General features: G+C 47.4%; 6 non-coding genes and 1 pseudogene across 6 annotated transcripts; all 7 read left to right on the forward strand.

Annotated features, from left to right (window-relative positions):
- The first annotated feature begins 1,897 nt into the window (after nt 1-1,897).
- Nucleotides 1,898-2,091, forward strand: LOC142270738 (U2 spliceosomal RNA). The gene has a single exon (XR_012735966.1). It is a non-coding gene; the product is annotated as a U2 spliceosomal RNA (small nuclear RNA).
- Nucleotides 2,092-3,478: 1,387 nt separating this feature from the next.
- On the forward strand, nt 3,479-3,669 carry LOC142270737 (U2 spliceosomal RNA). Its single transcript, XR_012735965.1, has one exon. It is a non-coding gene; the product is annotated as a U2 spliceosomal RNA (small nuclear RNA).
- Nucleotides 3,670-5,056: 1,387 nt separating this feature from the next.
- LOC142270753 (U2 spliceosomal RNA) lies at nt 5,057-5,247 on the forward strand. Its single transcript, XR_012735979.1, has one exon. It is a non-coding gene; the product is annotated as a U2 spliceosomal RNA (small nuclear RNA).
- A 1,387-nt stretch (nt 5,248-6,634) lies between these two features.
- LOC142270766 (U2 spliceosomal RNA) lies at nt 6,635-6,825 on the forward strand. Its single transcript, XR_012735990.1, has one exon. It is a non-coding gene; the product is annotated as a U2 spliceosomal RNA (small nuclear RNA).
- A 1,387-nt stretch (nt 6,826-8,212) lies between these two features.
- LOC142270778 (U2 spliceosomal RNA) lies at nt 8,213-8,403 on the forward strand. Its single transcript, XR_012736001.1, has one exon. It is a non-coding gene; the product is annotated as a U2 spliceosomal RNA (small nuclear RNA).
- Nucleotides 8,404-9,790: 1,387 nt separating this feature from the next.
- On the forward strand, nt 9,791-9,932 carry LOC142270741 (U2 spliceosomal RNA; annotated as a pseudogene).
- A 697-nt stretch (nt 9,933-10,629) lies between these two features.
- On the forward strand, nt 10,630-10,824 carry LOC142270739 (U2 spliceosomal RNA). The gene has a single exon (XR_012735967.1). It is a non-coding gene; the product is annotated as a U2 spliceosomal RNA (small nuclear RNA).
- Nucleotides 10,825-11,153: the final 329 nt, after the last annotated feature.

The raw sequence follows: 11,153 nt of genomic DNA on the forward strand, positions 1-11,153 counted from the left end.
TTCACCTGCTGCTGCAGTGACCACAGGTGTGATAACATCTAGAATTGGCATCTGGTGCGATCTCTCCGCTTCCACTCCAAAGAAAGTTACCTGTTTATTCCTATCATGCATTGGTTTTTGGGGTTTTCTTTGAGTAATGATGATCTCTTTAGTAGTCTGTTGGCGCCCTCTCCTGGAGGAATAGTTTGCTTGCTCTTGGACATTCTAAAAGAGAGGTCATGATAGACATTGAGCTTCTGAGCTCAATTGGGGACAGTCATGGGTGATGAATGTTTGCAACCTACTGCGAAGCCTCATACCGCAATATAAGGAACGTCAAATACTAAGAAAGGGCGGCCTATGAAAGAATTACTACTTTCAATAAGTACACTTAAACGGCTAATTGGGAATAGAAAAACTGTAAAAAGCCCTCTGAGAAAGCCCCCCTCTAACCTTTGATAGTAAGCTTTTCTGTAGTCTGCCTGTTGATGTATTTTCCGTTTGAACTGTGCACAACATGAAGAGACGGAACACTGGCGGCTTGTCACAATGCCCCCCGATGACATCACAATAGCGCTGCTGCCTAGAAAACAAGCTGCGCAGAAGAAGTTGTTCTTTGGGTGGGAGGGTGGGCTAGTGGAAGGAGGGGGCAATCTCTTTTTTTCCCGGGTGGTAGGGGGATGACAGGAGAAGGGAAGCGGGTGGTGAGAAAGGTACAGAGGGCAGGGTTTGGGGGCTGGGAAGGAAAGGGAAAAGATTAGGGTTTGGGGATGATGAAAGGGCTTTCTACGGGTAAGGATGGCAAAGGGTGGCAGTGACGGAAAGTCAGGCAACCTGTCCTGTCCGTCTTTTTGTATCGTGAATTGGAAAGACTGCAAGGGGGAGGGGAGTTGCTTGCGCCCTAAAGGAGGAGTTATTCAGATTCATTGCAGTGGGCGGCGGCTGCAAAACGCACCATTCTTCTTGTTTTGGCTCTGCAAAGCAGCCTTTTCAAGGGTTGGCTTGGGTGACAAAATGTCTTGTGTAGGCGTGGGTTTGTCTCCCTCTCGCTCTCTCTCCCTAAGATGTGTCCGGCATAGGCCAGGGTGCCACTCGAGGCCCAAACCAATTCTGGTTATCGCTTCTCGGCCTTTTGGCTAAGATCAAGTGTAGTGTTGTTCGAAGAGGTGGTTTAAGCTCCAGGCCACCTTAGTACAATGATACAATGCACACTGGAAGGTTGCGCTTGCTAGTACTCTGGGTGGATAGTATATTCATCTAGAGGAAAACATGGCCCTACCAGGATCGAGGCTATTAGACTGAGTAAGGGTGGGGGGCTATGGTACAACGTGCCCCAGGACTGACGACCCTGGAGTGAGTCTGAGCTTGCTGGCTTGGGACCCCGGCAAGCCTTGGGCTCTGTAGCACACCGTACCTTGCCTTTTCATACTTTTTGAGCATATTATCCTATCCCGGCCTTCTGGCTAGGAAGGGAAATTTTTATAATCCCGGTCGGAGGTCTGGTCAGCTTTGGGCTGAGAAACTAACACCCGGTTGGAGGTCTGGGTCAGCTTCGGCTGAGAAACCAACACCCGGTTGGAGGTCTGGGTCAGCTTCGGCTGAGAAACCAACACCCGGTTGGAGGTCCGGTTAGCCTTGGGCTGAGAAACCAACACCGGTTGACGGTCCGGGCAGTTTCGACTGCGAAACCAACAACTAGTAGCTCTCTACTCCACTTGGGTAAGATGCCTGGGTGGACGCTGGGAGCAACGACAAGGCTCAACCAGGCTTCGGCTTGGGGGAGCACCGAAGATCCCTGACCCTTGCTGTGGCCTTCTGGCTCGGAGGGACGGGGTTGATTTTTGGGGACCCTCTCCTCACGGTGGGGTCCACACGAATCCTAGCCTTTGCACTGTTTTTGGTGTGACTTCGGTCATGCATTTTTTGTGGTGCTTTGGAAAGCTTCATTAAATCAAAAAATCTGTTCTTATCAGTTTAATATCTGATACGTCCCCTATCTGGGGACCATATATTAAATGGATTTTTAGAACAGGGAGATGGAAAAAGAGCTTGCTCTGTCCACTCCACGCATTGACCTGGTATTGCAGTACCTCCAGGAACGGTGCACCCCTTCTTAACCCAGTTTCCAAAAGCAGAACTCAATTCACCTGATTCATATTAGCCCGATTTAATGAATTGGAAGAAAGCATACGTCTTCATATGCACCTCAATTTGGCCCATTCACTTTTCACACTTCCTCCTTTTGTTTTTTATCTTTCACACTTTTGACTTTCTTTATTCATCCAAATAGCAAACTCATCACCACTCAACCTGACCAACTCGGCTATGTCCCCGTGCTGCAGTTCTCTGTCTTATCTAGATCATTTGCAATTGAATGGAATAGATCCCTTTTGGACAAAGTGGATTCACCTGCTGCTGCAGTGACCACAGGTGTGATAACATCTAGAATTGGCATCTGGTGCGATCTCTCCGCTTCCACTCCAAAGAAAGTTACCTGTTTATTCCTATCATGCATTGGTTTTTGGGGTTTTCTTTGAGTAATGATGATCTCTTTAGTAGTCTGTTGGCGCCCTCTCCTGGAGGAATAGTTTGCTTGCTCTTGGACATTCTAAAAGAGAGGTCATGATAGACATTGAGCTTCTGAGCTCAATTGGGGACAGTCATGGGTGATGAATGTTTGCAACCTACTGCGAAGCCTCATACCGCAATATAAGGAACGTCAAATACTAAGAAAGGGCGGCCTATGAAAGAATTACTACTTTCAATAAGTACACTTAAACGGCTAATTGGGAATAGAAAAACTGTAAAAAGCCCTCTGAGAAAGCCCCCCTCTAACCTTTGATAGTAAGCTTTTCTGTAGTCTGCCTGTTGATGTATTTTCCGTTTGAACTGTGCACAACATGAAGAGACGGAACACTGGCGGCTTGTCACAATGCCCCCCGATGACATCACAATAGCGCTGCTGCCTAGAAAACAAGCTGCGCAGAAGAAGTTGTTCTTTGGGTGGGAGGGTGGGCTAGTGGAAGGAGGGGGCAATCTCTTTTTTTCCCGGGTGGTAGGGGGATGACAGGAGAAGGGAAGCGGGTGGTGAGAAAGGTACAGAGGGCAGGGTTTGGGGGCTGGGAAGGAAAGGGAAAAGATTAGGGTTTGGGGATGATGAAAGGGCTTTCTACGGGTAAGGATGGCAAAGGGTGGCAGTGACGGAAAGTCAGGCAACCTGTCCTGTCCGTCTTTTTGTATCGTGAATTGGAAAGACTGCAAGGGGGAGGGGAGTTGCTTGCGCCCTAAAGGAGGAGTTATTCAGATTCATTGCAGTGGGCGGCGGCTGCAAAACGCACCATTCTTCTTGTTTTGGCTCTGCAAAGCAGCCTTTTCAAGGGTTGGCTTGGGTGACAAAATGTCTTGTGTAGGCGTGGGTTTGTCTCCCTCTCGCTCTCTCTCCCTAAGATGTGTCCGGCATAGGCCAGGGTGCCACTCGAGGCCCAAACCAATTCTGGTTATCGCTTCTCGGCCTTTTGGCTAAGATCAAGTGTAGTATCTGTTCTTATCAGTTTAATATCTGATACGTCCCCTATCTGGGGACCATATATTAAATGGATTTTTAGAACAGGGAGATGGAAAAAGAGCTTGCTCTGTCCACTCCACGCATTGACCTGGTATTGCAGTACCTCCAGGAACGGTGCACCCCTTCTTAACCCAGTTTCCAAAAGCAGAACTCAATTCACCTGATTCATATTAGCCCGATTTAATGAATTGGAAGAAAGCATACGTCTTCATATGCACCTCAATTTGGCCCATTCACTTTTCACACTTCCTCCTTTTGTTTTTTATCTTTCACACTTTTGACTTTCTTTATTCATCCAAATAGCAAACTCATCACCACTCAACCTGACCAACTCGGCTATGTCCCCGTGCTGCAGTTCTCTGTCTTATCTAGATCATTTGCAATTGAATGGAATAGATCCCTTTTGGACAAAGTGGATTCACCTGCTGCTGCAGTGACCACAGGTGTGATAACATCTAGAATTGGCATCTGGTGCGATCTCTCCGCTTCCACTCCAAAGAAAGTTACCTGTTTATTCCTATCATGCATTGGTTTTTGGGGTTTTCTTTGAGTAATGATGATCTCTTTAGTAGTCTGTTGGCGCCCTCTCCTGGAGGAATAGTTTGCTTGCTCTTGGACATTCTAAAAGAGAGGTCATGATAGACATTGAGCTTCTGAGCTCAATTGGGGACAGTCATGGGTGATGAATGTTTGCAACCTACTGCGAAGCCTCATACCGCAATATAAGGAACGTCAAATACTAAGAAAGGGCGGCCTATGAAAGAATTACTACTTTCAATAAGTACACTTAAACGGCTAATTGGGAATAGAAAAACTGTAAAAAGCCCTCTGAGAAAGCCCCCCTCTAACCTTTGATAGTAAGCTTTTCTGTAGTCTGCCTGTTGATGTATTTTCCGTTTGAACTGTGCACAACATGAAGAGACGGAACACTGGCGGCTTGTCACAATGCCCCCCGATGACATCACAATAGCGCTGCTGCCTAGAAAACAAGCTGCGCAGAAGAAGTTGTTCTTTGGGTGGGAGGGTGGGCTAGTGGAAGGAGGGGGCAATCTCTTTTTTTCCCGGGTGGTAGGGGGATGACAGGAGAAGGGAAGCGGGTGGTGAGAAAGGTACAGAGGGCAGGGTTTGGGGGCTGGGAAGGAAAGGGAAAAGATTAGGGTTTGGGGATGATGAAAGGGCTTTCTACGGGTAAGGATGGCAAAGGGTGGCAGTGACGGAAAGTCAGGCAACCTGTCCTGTCCGTCTTTTTGTATCGTGAATTGGAAAGACTGCAAGGGGGAGGGGAGTTGCTTGCGCCCTAAAGGAGGAGTTATTCAGATTCATTGCAGTGGGCGGCGGCTGCAAAACGCACCATTCTTCTTGTTTTGGCTCTGCAAAGCAGCCTTTTCAAGGGTTGGCTTGGGTGACAAAATGTCTTGTGTAGGCGTGGGTTTGTCTCCCTCTCGCTCTCTCTCCCTAAGATGTGTCCGGCATAGGCCAGGGTGCCACTCGAGGCCCAAACCAATTCTGGTTATCGCTTCTCGGCCTTTTGGCTAAGATCAAGTGTAGTATCTGTTCTTATCAGTTTAATATCTGATACGTCCCCTATCTGGGGACCATATATTAAATGGATTTTTAGAACAGGGAGATGGAAAAAGAGCTTGCTCTGTCCACTCCACGCATTGACCTGGTATTGCAGTACCTCCAGGAACGGTGCACCCCTTCTTAACCCAGTTTCCAAAAGCAGAACTCAATTCACCTGATTCATATTAGCCCGATTTAATGAATTGGAAGAAAGCATACGTCTTCATATGCACCTCAATTTGGCCCATTCACTTTTCACACTTCCTCCTTTTGTTTTTTATCTTTCACACTTTTGACTTTCTTTATTCATCCAAATAGCAAACTCATCACCACTCAACCTGACCAACTCGGCTATGTCCCCGTGCTGCAGTTCTCTGTCTTATCTAGATCATTTGCAATTGAATGGAATAGATCCCTTTTGGACAAAGTGGATTCACCTGCTGCTGCAGTGACCACAGGTGTGATAACATCTAGAATTGGCATCTGGTGCGATCTCTCCGCTTCCACTCCAAAGAAAGTTACCTGTTTATTCCTATCATGCATTGGTTTTTGGGGTTTTCTTTGAGTAATGATGATCTCTTTAGTAGTCTGTTGGCGCCCTCTCCTGGAGGAATAGTTTGCTTGCTCTTGGACATTCTAAAAGAGAGGTCATGATAGACATTGAGCTTCTGAGCTCAATTGGGGACAGTCATGGGTGATGAATGTTTGCAACCTACTGCGAAGCCTCATACCGCAATATAAGGAACGTCAAATACTAAGAAAGGGCGGCCTATGAAAGAATTACTACTTTCAATAAGTACACTTAAACGGCTAATTGGGAATAGAAAAACTGTAAAAAGCCCTCTGAGAAAGCCCCCCTCTAACCTTTGATAGTAAGCTTTTCTGTAGTCTGCCTGTTGATGTATTTTCCGTTTGAACTGTGCACAACATGAAGAGACGGAACACTGGCGGCTTGTCACAATGCCCCCCGATGACATCACAATAGCGCTGCTGCCTAGAAAACAAGCTGCGCAGAAGAAGTTGTTCTTTGGGTGGGAGGGTGGGCTAGTGGAAGGAGGGGGCAATCTCTTTTTTTCCCGGGTGGTAGGGGGATGACAGGAGAAGGGAAGCGGGTGGTGAGAAAGGTACAGAGGGCAGGGTTTGGGGGCTGGGAAGGAAAGGGAAAAGATTAGGGTTTGGGGATGATGAAAGGGCTTTCTACGGGTAAGGATGGCAAAGGGTGGCAGTGACGGAAAGTCAGGCAACCTGTCCTGTCCGTCTTTTTGTATCGTGAATTGGAAAGACTGCAAGGGGGAGGGGAGTTGCTTGCGCCCTAAAGGAGGAGTTATTCAGATTCATTGCAGTGGGCGGCGGCTGCAAAACGCACCATTCTTCTTGTTTTGGCTCTGCAAAGCAGCCTTTTCAAGGGTTGGCTTGGGTGACAAAATGTCTTGTGTAGGCGTGGGTTTGTCTCCCTCTCGCTCTCTCTCCCTAAGATGTGTCCGGCATAGGCCAGGGTGCCACTCGAGGCCCAAACCAATTCTGGTTATCGCTTCTCGGCCTTTTGGCTAAGATCAAGTGTAGTATCTGTTCTTATCAGTTTAATATCTGATACGTCCCCTATCTGGGGACCATATATTAAATGGATTTTTAGAACAGGGAGATGGAAAAAGAGCTTGCTCTGTCCACTCCACGCATTGACCTGGTATTGCAGTACCTCCAGGAACGGTGCACCCCTTCTTAACCCAGTTTCCAAAAGCAGAACTCAATTCACCTGATTCATATTAGCCCGATTTAATGAATTGGAAGAAAGCATACGTCTTCATATGCACCTCAATTTGGCCCATTCACTTTTCACACTTCCTCCTTTTGTTTTTTATCTTTCACACTTTTGACTTTCTTTATTCATCCAAATAGCAAACTCATCACCACTCAACCTGACCAACTCGGCTATGTCCCCGTGCTGCAGTTCTCTGTCTTATCTAGATCATTTGCAATTGAATGGAATAGATCCCTTTTGGACAAAGTGGATTCACCTGCTGCTGCAGTGACCACAGGTGTGATAACATCTAGAATTGGCATCTGGTGCGATCTCTCCGCTTCCACTCCAAAGAAAGTTACCTGTTTATTCCTATCATGCATTGGTTTTTGGGGTTTTCTTTGAGTAATGATGATCTCTTTAGTAGTCTGTTGGCGCCCTCTCCTGGAGGAATAGTTTGCTTGCTCTTGGACATTCTAAAAGAGAGGTCATGATAGACATTGAGCTTCTGAGCTCAATTGGGGACAGTCATGGGTGATGAATGTTTGCAACCTACTGCGAAGCCTCATACCGCAATATAAGGAACGTCAAATACTAAGAAAGGGCGGCCTATGAAAGAATTACTACTTTCAATAAGTACACTTAAACGGCTAATTGGGAATAGAAAAACTGTAAAAAGCCCTCTGAGAAAGCCCCCCTCTAACCTTTGATAGTAAGCTTTTCTGTAGTCTGCCTGTTGATGTATTTTCCGTTTGAACTGTGCACAACATGAAGAGACGGAACACTGGCGGCTTGTCACAATGCCCCCCGATGACATCACAATAGCGCTGCTGCCTAGAAAACAAGCTGCGCAGAAGAAGTTGTTCTTTGGGTGGGAGGGTGGGCTAGTGGAAGGAGGGGGCAATCTCTTTTTTTCCCGGGTGGTAGGGGGATGACAGGAGAAGGGAAGCGGGTGGTGAGAAAGGTACAGAGGGCAGGGTTTGGGGGCTGGGAAGGAAAGGGAAAAGATTAGGGTTTGGGGATGATGAAAGGGCTTTCTACGGGTAAGGATGGCAAAGGGTGGCAGTGACGGAAAGTCAGGCAACCTGTCCTGTCCGTCTTTTTGTATCGTGAATTGGAAAGACTGCAAGGGGGAGGGGAGTTGCTTGCGCCCTAAAGGAGGAGTTATTCAGATTCATTGCAGTGGGCGGCGGCTGCAAAACGCACCATTCTTCTTGTTTTGGCTCTGCAAAGCAGCCTTTTCAAGGGTTGGCTTGGGTGACAAAATGTCTTGTGTAGGCGTGGGTTTGTCTCCCTCTCGCTCTCTCTCCCTAAGATGTGTCCGGCATAGGCCAGGGTGCCACTCGAGGCCCAAACCAATTCTGGTTATCGCTTCTCGGCCTTTTGGCTAAGATCAAGTGTAGTATCTGTTCTTATCAGTTTAATATCTGATACGTCCCCTATCTGGGGACCATATATTAAATGGATTTTTAGAACAGGGAGATGGAAAAAGAGCTTGCTCTGTCCACTCCACGCATTGACCTGGTATTGCAGTACCTCCAGGAACGGTGCACCCCTTCTTAACCCAGTTTCCAAAAGCAGAACTCAATTCACCTGATTCATATTAGCCCGATTTAATGAATTGGAAGAAAGCATACGTCTTCATATGCACCTCAATTTGGCCCATTCACTTTTCACACTTCCTCCTTTTGTTTTTTATCTTTCACACTTTTGACTTTCTTTATTCATCCAAATAGCAAACTCATCACCACTCAACCTGACCAACTCGGCTATGTCCCCGTGCTGCAGTTCTCTGTCTTATCTAGATCATTTGCAATTGAATGGAATAGATCCCTTTTGGACAAAGTGGATTCACCTGCTGCTGCAGTGACCACAGGTGTGATAACATCTAGAATTGGCATCTGGTGCGATCTCTCCGCTTCCACTCCAAAGAAAGTTACCTGTTTATTCCTATCATGCATTGGTTTTTGGGGTTTTCTTTGAGTAATGATGATCTCTTTAGTAGTCTGTTGGCGCCCTCTCCTGGAGGAATAGTTTGCTTGCTCTTGGACATTCTAAAAGAGAGGTCATGATAGACATTGAGCTTCTGAGCTCAATTGGGGACAGTCATGGGTGATGAATGTTTGCAACCTACTGCGAAGCCTCATACCGCAATATAAGGAACGTCAAATACTAAGAAAGGGCGGCCTATGAAAGAATTACTACTTTCAATAAGTACACTTAAACGGCTAATTGGGAATAGAAAAACTGTAAAAAGCCCTCTGAGAAAGCCCCCCTCTAACCTTTGATAGTAAGCTTTTCTGTAGTCTGCCTGTTGATGTATTTTCCGTTTGAACTGTGCACAACATGAAGAGACGGAACACTGGCGGCTTGTCACAATGCCCCCCGATGACATCACAATAGCGCTGCTGCCTAGAAAACAAGCTGCGCAGAAGAAGTTGTTCTTTGGGTGGGAGGGTGGGCTAGTGGAAGGAGGGGGCAATCTCTTTTTTTCCCGGGTGGTAGGGGGATGACAGGAGAAGGGAAGCGGGTGGTGAGAAAGGTACAGAGGGCAGGGTTTGGGGGCTGGGAAGGAAAGGGAAAAGATTAGGGTTTGGGGATGATGAAAGGGCTTTCTACGGGTAAGGATGGCAAAGGGTGGCAGTGACGGAAAGTCAGGCAACCTGTCCTGTCCGTCTTTTTGTATCGTGAATTGGAAAGACTGCAAGGGGGAGGGGAGTTGCTTGCGCCCTAAAGGAGGAGTTATTCAGATTCATTGCAGTGGGCGGCGGCTGCAAAACGCACCATTCTTCTTGTTTTGGCTCTGCAAAGCAGCCTTTTCAAGGGTTGGCTTGGGTGACAAAATGTCTTGTGTAGGCGTGGGTTTGTCTCCCTCTCGCTCTCTCTCCCTAAGATGTGTCCGGCATAGGCCAGGGTGCCACTCGAGGCCCAAACCAATTCTGGTTATCGCTTCTCGGCCTTTTGGCTAAGATCAAGTGTAGTATCGTTCGAAAAGGTGGTTTAAGGCTCCGGCCACCTTAGTACAATGATGCAATGCACACTGGAAGGTTGCACTTGTTAGTACTTTGGGAGGATAGTATATCCATCTAGAGGAAACCATGGCCCTACCAGGATTGAAGCTATTAGACTGAGTAAGTGTGGGGGTTATGGTGCAATGTGCCCCAGGAATGGACACCCTGGAGGGAGTCTGAACTTGCTAGGTTGGGACCCTGGTAAGCCTCAGACTCTGTCGCACGCCGCGCCTTGCCTATTCATACTTTCCAAGCATATTGCCCTATCCTGGCCTTCTGGCTAAGAAGGGAAATTTTTATAATCCCGGTCGGAAGTCCGGTCAGCTTTGGGCTGAGAAACCAACACCCGGTTGGAGGTCCGGGTCAGCTTTGGCTGAGAAACCAACACCCGGTTGGAGGTCCGGTTAGCCTTGGGCTGAGAAACCAACACCCGGTTGGAGGTCCGGTCAGCCTTGGGCTGAGAAACCAACACCCGGTTGGAGGTCCGGTCAGCCTTGGGCTGAGAAACCAACACCGGTTGACGGTCCGGGCAGTCTCGGCTGCGAAACCAACGACTAGTAGCTCCCTACTCCACTTGGGTAAGATGCCTCGGTGGACGCTGGGAGCAACAACAAGGCTCAACCAGGCTTCGGCATGGGGGAGCACCGAAGATCCCTGACCCTCGCTGTGGCCTTCTGGCTCGGAGGGACGGGGTTGATTTTTGGGGATCCTCTTCTCACGGAGGGGTCCACACGAATCCTAGCCTTTGCACTGTTTTTGGTGTGACTTCGGTCATGCATTTTTGCGGTGCTTTGGAAAGCTTCATTAAATCAAAATCTGTTCTTATCAGTTTAATATCTGATACGTCCCCTATCTGGGGACCATATATTAAATGGATTTTTAGAACAGGGAGATGGAAAAAGAGCTTGCTCTGTCCACTCCACGCATTGACCTGGTATTGCAGTACCTCCAGGAACGGTGCACCCCTTCTTAACCCAGTTTCCAAAAGCAGAACTCAATTCACCTGATTCATATTAGCCCGATTTAATGAATTGGAAGAAAGCATACGTCTTCATATGCACCTCAATTTGGCCCATTCACTTTTCACACTTCCTCCTTTTGTTTTTTATCTTTCACACTTTTGACTTTCTTTATTCATCCAAATAGCAAACTCATCACCACTCAACCTGACCAACTCGGCTATGTCCCCGTGCTGCAGTTCTCTGTCTTATCTAGATCATTTGCAATTGAATGGAATAGATCCCTTTTGGACAAAGTGGATTCACCTGCTGCTGCAGTGACCACAGGTGTGATAACA

This window comes from Anomaloglossus baeobatrachus, unplaced genomic scaffold (assembly GCF_048569485.1).
Source record: "Anomaloglossus baeobatrachus isolate aAnoBae1 unplaced genomic scaffold, aAnoBae1.hap1 Scaffold_3320, whole genome shotgun sequence".
Classification (NCBI taxonomy): Eukaryota; Metazoa; Chordata; class Amphibia; order Anura; family Aromobatidae; genus Anomaloglossus; species Anomaloglossus baeobatrachus.